The sequence below is a fragment of the Adiantum capillus-veneris genome, chromosome 16 (assembly GCF_014529385.1).
Source record: "Adiantum capillus-veneris isolate H3 chromosome 16, ASM1452938v2, whole genome shotgun sequence".
Taxonomy (NCBI): Eukaryota; Viridiplantae; Streptophyta; class Polypodiopsida; order Polypodiales; family Pteridaceae; genus Adiantum; species Adiantum capillus-veneris.
This window is the reverse complement of record NC_140946.1, coordinates 137,626,685-137,635,309: the sequence shown is the minus strand read 5'-3', so window position 1 is coordinate 137,635,309 and position 8,625 is coordinate 137,626,685.

The window sequence follows — 8,625 nt, the reverse complement described above, 5'->3', positions numbered from 1 at the left end:
GCCGGCAATACCAAACTTTACCAAATTCAATTTAGGACTTGTTTTAGGTGTATAGAATGTGTTTAGGTCAAAATTTTTAAGTTTTGCAAGAAAAATGTGAGTGCTGTAAATAATTGCGATTATTTACTTTTGCACTATTTTTGCTTGAAAATTGTATCATCACATCACATATCATTTGTACACACCTAAAACATGCCAAAATTCAAGTATGAGCCAAAATGATCACATATAACTTGGAAAATTGCCAAAAAATGCAAAGAAGTCTTTGCAAGCCAAATTTTGAGTTATGAGCCACATTTCTTGATCTAAATCACCTCATATCCCATACAGAAGGTCTATACAATGCATAGAACCAAGTTGTGCCAAAAACTGTTGATTTTGGGAAAAGTCAATAATCACGATTATTTACTTTCATGCCAAAATGGAGGAATTTTGCTATTTTGCCATCATACATCCAAATTACATGATATGCTAAGCCCACTAGCCAAGTTTGAATAAATTTGGAGCTCAAAATCTCAAATTTTCTTTATATCTACCCAAAGCCAAAATGTGGTACCATTTTCATCCTATGCATCCAAATGAGCCCATATTTCACTTAGAATATCTATTTGGTATATACTTCAAGCCTGTGATGCCAAGTTTGCAAAAAGTTGAAAAACTTACTCAGCTATAAATAATTGTGATTATTTACTTTTGCTGCAATTTTTTGTTTGGACTTTATGATTTTGTTCCTTACATGTTTTTATGCATCTATGCTTGTTCAAAAATTGATTTGAAGCAAATTGAACCAAAATTGTCAGCATTTCAGACTGAAGGACATTTCAGAGAAAAATTTATCAAATCTGCTAACTTTGACACTCTATTCACTAAACAAAATCCATGCAAGCAGTAGAAAAGGCCAAGAAGAAGCTCAACCAAAAAGAAAAGTTGCAAGAGTTACCAACATATCAACTAGACCCTGATTCAGTTAAGAATGCAAAAGCAACCTATCTCTCAAAGGAATAGCTTGAAGAGCACAACACCACAGTGTTCACAAGCCAATTCAAGAGCGAAGAGGGGCATCAGGTAGAGCTGCAACTTCTACCCAAAGAAGTATATGATGTCGCCGCAAAGCCTGAAACCAAAGAAGCCAACAGAAGGCTAGGACTTAGAGATTTCTATGAGCAAGAGCCGTGTGGGGTGGACTTTCAAAAGGATTACAAGCTTTTGTCCATGATCAAAGAAGATGGAATTGTGCAGATCTCTGACCCTCAAGGGAATAAGGTTGAAGTAGTGATTACCAAGGAGATAGTGGCAGAGGCACTCAGACTTCCAACAGAAGGAATGACAATGAGGGAAAAAGATAGGAAGACGGCCGGAACTTTCACCAAAGAAATCACCGCGGTCACATTTGCAGACCTCATTCACAAACAGGTGGAAGAACCCACAAGGTTGTACCACTAGCACTTCCACTTCCTTGCTAAGAGGTCAGCAAGGTATACAACGCCCAATCATGCGGTTTCCACAACCTTTACGCAAGTCCTCAAATCAACAACCAGGCAACCAATTGACCATGCACAATATGTCTTGTCCACATTGAAAGGGACAAAGAAAGAAGGAAAAATCACATATCTGGGTGCACCAGAGGTTTTAACCAGGATTTCTTACCATGCCATCGGCATGGCCGATAACTTGCCGCCTGCCCCAGATCAAAAAACTTGGATAGTGCCAGCACAACCTTCTCCTTGAGCTATAAGATCTGCCAAGAGATCCTACAAGTTTGATGAAGAGTCTACTGAGAGCCCGCCAGAATGGCACATCAATGAAAGCTCGGATAACAAGGAAAGGAGAGCGCGGTTATAAGAGATGAAGAGAAAAGCCGTGGAAGCACACCAAGAGGAACCCGTACAAAAGCAAGCCCGGTTTGAATGAGAAAAACACTCTTACTAGCGCAACCGCCAAGCACAAGGAAAGGACTCGGAGAAGTGGGTGCCTATTGGGCTTAAAGCACCAAGAACCAAGCATCACACCAAGAAGCAGGCTGAAGACCCCACGGAATCCCTAGAACATATGTATCAAAAAGCAGAAGCTTTAAAGCTGAAAGAAGCACAAGAAGTGGCAAGTAAAGCTAAAGAGATGGTAGCACGACAAAAGAAAGCAGAGGAAGCCACTGCACAAGGAGAAGCACAACACGCTCAAGGTGAGGAAGCAGAGGAAGCCACTGCACAAGGAGAAGCACAACATGCTCAAGGTGATGTATTTCCCCGCATCTCTTCTCCTATTTTCGAACACCATGATCACCCCATGCCAAGCCCACCACCATCACCAGTAGCTAGAACCACAGCAACTGAGCAAACAGAGCCTGAACAGTAAAAGGCAGCTGAATCTACACAAGAACCTGAACAAAAAGAGGCAGGAAAATCGACAGAAAAAGCAGCTAAGTCTACACAAGAACAGGAAAAGGAGCATGACAAAGAGCCAGAACGGGCAGCTAGTCTTGCACCAGAAGAGGACACCACAAAGTTTGAGCACACAAGAGAACAGGAGGCCGAGGAAACACCCTCTACCTCAACACAGCATGAGAAGGCCGGGGCATCCATGAAGCCTCAGGATGACAAGACAGAAGAATATTCAGCCACAGCCACAAGGGCATCAACAACCAGCCACCATGACGTAGCCAAAGGACACACAAGAAGCTACAAAAATATCAAGTCAGCTGGCACAAAATGAAGATTGGCAATCAAATGACGAAGTCATCCTGCAAGTTAATGAATATGCTAAGCAAATGCAGGGCATGACTGAACGACTTCGCTCAGCAGCACTTGGCAGTAGCACACGGGCCAAAGAGTTAGAGATGGTGATTGAGGCACTCCAAGGGAAGCTAGATGACCGAATCTATATCATCACCGATCTACAGAGGTAAGTGCAAGAGTTGAAAGCGGAAGCTGAAAAACACCAGCTCGCAAGGTATAAGCAACAGAAAGAAATGGAGGAACTGGGTGATTACTTAGAAAATGGCAGATGCATGAAAAGTAAAGGATGAGCAACTGACATAAATTACAAATAAACTAACCACGACCCTCTCAGTTCAAAAAATTCAAGTACAGCTAGATGTAGCCAATGCTTCCCTACAGTACTTAGAACAGAGGATAAATGATCAGGCAATATTCTTGCAGCAAATACGAGAGAATCCAGTTGTCGCCTAGATCAAAGGAACATACGAGGTCTACAAGGCATTAGAGAAGAAAAATAAAGACCTTGAGCTGGAGCTAAAATTAGAGAAGTCTCAGCGCAGAGACCTGGCTTTGATGCGGGTCCAAAGAGAAGACGAGCTGCTGAAGAAAATAACTGAACTCAAGAGTCAATCAGCTACTAAGAGAGGGACGGTTGAAAACACAAGAAGAGGCAGGCACTTCAGAGAAACCTCAAATAGAAATCCCCTCAGCTTCATTTGCTGAGATGGGGACATAGTCAGCGGAAAAGATTAGTGACGAGGAGGAGTTTCAAGTACCCATTACAGAAGCAGACACAATGCCAATGTCCAGCTCTCAAAGGATGAGGAAGACACATTGAAGGAAAAAGTCACACAAGAGGTAGATGAGCAATGGAAGGCAACAATGGATTGGGAACTGAGAGTACTTCATTCCGTCAATGTCACACAACTCACTCCCAATCAAATCAATGTGCAATGGCACCAACAATCCCTGCCCTATCCTATGATTAAAGTGAAGTTGCTACAAGTAAAAGAAAGTCTTTACACCTACAAAGTCAAGGGCGCAGATCAAGACCACCCAAAGTGGAGGCTGAGCTGGTTGAACAAGAATCCAAGGTACTTGATTCTGTTCATAAGAGCACCTACGACCCTGCAAAAGGATCCAACTTTCGGTCCTGTACCAAGAGTAAGGATCTGGATAGCACATGAGGCACTACTAAAGAAGCGGGCGAGCTTGGCTATATTACCCCAGATTGCCTGCTCTGGAAAAGGGACCACCGACGGAAGAGTACATGGTGAAAACCCTAAAGGGAGCCATGTCATTCTTTAAAAGTCTACCAGACTTGTCATGTACAATGTTATACAAAATCTTCCGAATGGTGCTCACTTGCATCGAAGTCTTCCATGATCCAGAGCAAGTAGGCACCCCGTGGATGTCATTCCTCGATGGCAACAAAGGGTTGTTCTATGATCTCAATTGGCAACCTTCCGAAGAAGTCCTCTATGGCTTCTTGGCAAGATGCATGTTTTTACCATCTCACAATATGCTGGCATTCAAGGAAGCGTTCTACACGGGATTCTTCACTTGGCAAACAAAAATATTTGGGCCAGTGATCAGCAACCTAACATCAAGGTTTGTAGGCTACTCGATAGTGGAGCTGAAAAACAAAGTCACCATGCAGTTCTTGCAAGTGCGAGATAAAGAAAGGAAAATTAGATACCAAAAGGCACTCAATGTACTTAAAGACCACCTCTTTGGCCATCAATCCAAAGACTACTTCAGCCCATAAAGCTGTGTCAAGGGACAACACAGGCGAGGAGGGAGGGAATGTTAGCAGCAAGCTAACACAGACACCACGGATACCATTTTTTGGAGCTCTCATTGTAAAAACACTTATTATTTTGATAAATCGAGAATGTTGTAACTCCTATTTTTTGGATAAACCTTGTAATTGATGAGACGGGGCTACAAGCTTCTAGATTGTATCAACCTGTCATTGCCTATCTTTAGTTAGAGCTCCCAGATAATTAGTTTTGACTACCAAAAACCTTGGCTAAGATATAAAAGCCAATTTCTATAAGTTATTGTAAAGTTTTGGATAATGAAATAGGCAGCGTGAGCTGACAGCGCTCACTTCTCTCCTTCTCGCGCCTGCTACTTCCTCCCCGGTTGTCACATTGTATTCGCGTTTGTTGCATTGCAACCGCAGGTAAGAGCTCTACGCATTGATGTAAACACATCACAATATTTTGTAGCTTTTTGGCGTCGCTAACCCGCCGCCTAATTTCATCATAAGTAGGAATTTACAATTCAAAATAAAAAACTAAGCAGAGGCGGGATATTGGGGTAGCATTGCTAAGCATTTAGATGCATTCTAGATAAAAAACGACTAGGTCAAAAATCCATTGCTGTTAATAATCGCGATTTTGGCACTTGACCTAAAGTGAGGTTTGAGACCATAAGCATGGGTGCTCAGGTTTTATAAACTTTTCCTAGAAGTTTCGTTACGTTTGGATGTCATTTGATACTGTAATGGATGTACTTTGTTTGCCGATGAGCGACTGGCTTTTGGTGATTTCAGTCACTTGAGTGTAGCTTGAGTTAGATGCGAGTTGTTAGTTGTTTTTCAAGAGATTGACAAACTCTTGTAGACTCTATGCACTAGTCGAGTCAGCTTCGTCCCATGGATTGACAATTTAATCATGGTTCTCGCTAAAACTGCAATAAGATAGGATAGTGAGGTTACACACGTGTCCCACACACTCGACCTAGCATGGAGTTTAAGCCATGAGCCGGATTGCATCTAGAGGAACCTACCCATTAGTGCTACCTCTGAACGGGTGATATGAACCAGGGAGGTCACCTAATAAAAATGTAACCTATCACATGAGTTCAATAGACAGGTATTTAAAGTTCTTGAAACTTACAGAAATATATATACAGAAGGGCATTATTTTTTCAAATTTGACAAAATCTTATAGATTTTTTAAAAAGAGGGTACATTATATTCCTAACAAAATTCACAGATAAGGGGTTTTACAAACATGTCTTGAACGCACGTGATATGGTAGTTTTACACATAGTGAACTCCCCGAGGATATGAATGAAAGCATACTCAAGAAAATAACAATTTGGAGGGTGAAAATAAGTGTACACCACATTGCGAGAAGAGAGAGAGAGAGAGAGAGAGAGAGAGAGAGAGAGAGAGAGAGAGAGAGAGAGAGAGAGAGAGAATATATTGGAGGATGAAATAGAGTGCACATAGACACATGAGAATGAATAAAAAATGCTTTAAATGCCCCATATAAATGAAAGAGGAAATCATGTATTAGTGCAATAATAAAATTTGGGTATACCATAACATAAAAATTATAAATGATTAGCAGAGTACCGAGCCCTGTATAGGGATCGACTGGTCCACCCAATCACTTCCTCTCTATTATGGATAGAGGGAATGTCACTTTTCCAGGAGCCAGTCAGAACACCTTTGACCTACCTAAACTAGACATAGGCTGAGACCGTTTTGCCTCCCTCCATGACCTGAGCTCTAAAGGATCCCAAATACCACCAGATGGTAGGGCATCAACACACCAACCATATTAGTTTAGGTGCCATGTCTCTTTGCTACCTAATATTGGGTGTTTAAGGAAAATCCAATGCAAGATCTTTGATGCGTTATCCGTGTAGGTCATTCAAACCTCGACGCACTAACCATGTAGATGAGCCTACAAAAAGGAAGACCTAGGCAACACCCCCGATCCAGCAAAGCCCCAAGTCATTGAACCTTTTGTCTAAGGCTAAGCAATGTAGGTAATCCTAGTCTTGTAGCGACAGTACCATGAGAAAAATAACACATGAGTTGAATCACAATAGCATCTTCTATATGCACAAACAATCTTTTCCAAGCAGTCAGACTGTATAGGGTCTCTACCGTTACACATATAGTATAAAGCATAGAAACCACTCCATGGTCCAACTCAAATCCATAAACCATAATTTAATATCATCAAATACGTGAGCATTCCACCCAACTTAGGGTGATGCGTAACCAATCCTTCAAATCCACTTTAGGACATAACATGGCTGCAAAAAATTTGGCCGCACAACCATATCCCCAAAAATGATTTAAGAGCCACACCGGCTTCCCCACAATCAAAATCACAACCATAATCCATAATGAATCTCAACCCTTGACTATAAGACATATTCCACATATCAAAATCCAATTTTGAAAATATCCAATCATGCACACCTTACACCCTTAGCACATAGAGCTAGTTTTGATTGTAGAAGGTGGAAAGCAACACACACATGCACATGAGGTGTCCACATACATGCGTGAGGTTACATAAATTATATGACACCAATCCATCAACATAAATCATGATGCAAAATAGCCCTGACTCTTTGATCAACCATAAACCATAAAATCCCATACATGCAAAAAACATCTTTTTACCATTTTTGGGAGCATGCGAGCATGCATAACAAAAATGAAAGTATTTGATCTCAAACCAATGCATCAAGCTCAGCTCCATAATATAGATTAAAAATTTATCACATCACGTTGCCTATATGAGACTCATGCAACAAACGATAACTGGAAAAAAGAAAGCCACTTTATTCATGTTCAAGAATCCAATCTTCAAGAACTTTGACTACGTATTTTCCTTCCCCGCTAAATCTCCTAGGTTGATACTTGTGGAGCATAGCATCGATGTCTCTATCAATCATTGTTTTTTGAGGTGCAATGGACACATTGACATTTGCAATTGTTGCATTTCCTCTAGGAGGCATGACATCTTACTGCACCATATGAAGCAAGGTCATTATTAGTACTATATATCCTACTCCATTTGCATTCCCTCTTAGTGAAATAAATTAGACAATTGAGAATAAGACAAGATATTAGAAGAAAAATAACGAATGAATTAAATCAATTCTACATCGCAAAAATTTAAGGTTCAAAAATCTACAATGTGTCAAAGGTCTTTAATAAGTTCTAATGGATCTAACATAATGCACTCTGTAGTAACCATTGTGACATCCTTCAACTAATGAATCATAGTTGTCCCACTCTGGACGTATATTTGGTGGGTGGTCCCAATAATTCTTCACGTTCTTTGGTTGAAATATTTCTTCTTTGGCATGTGAGTCGTACCACTTCTACATGAGTGAATGATTGGTCGCATGTACTCTCATTTTGTTGTGAACTGTTGCATTTTTGTAACTGAAGTAGTCATCAAAATAAGATGATTCTTTAAGAAACTTGTATGGTGCATCCCACCTATCAATGCTATGTATGCTTGCACAATTTGCTAAGCATTTGGTCGATTGTAGGCATTGTATGATGTCTTTACATTGTGTGGGTTGTGGATTATAGATTTTCCAAATAAGTCAAAGAATAACTTCTAGGGTGCTGGGCTGAAGGAATTGTGGAAACTGGGTAAACGTCAACAACCCTATGCATTAAACATGAGAATACTTAAGCATATCACTAAGGGAAGTATATTCCTAGCTATCTATGTTTCCTTTGATGGTCTCAAGATAAGCTCATGAACATTTATATAAAACTAGTTTGTGACAATAATTTATTTCCCTAACTTGGATTGCACGTATTTGATACTCTCCCCAGGTGAAGCTTTATGTCCTAGTGGCCATCTAAACTCTGGGTTTCTTGTAGCATAATGATACCATGCTCGAAATGTATTTGGTACAATACAATCTATTGATATATCAACCTCTTCTTCTTTGCCCCATAACACATGGTCACGATAAGCCGTTGTACTTCCACTACCATTTGAAGATGTTGTTGATAGCAACCTCTTTTTCTTTGCCCCATCACATGTGGTCGCGATAAGCCGTTGTACTTCCACTACCATTTGAAGATGCTCTTACACCATAAGGTGAGCGAGCCGCCCATATCCCTGGA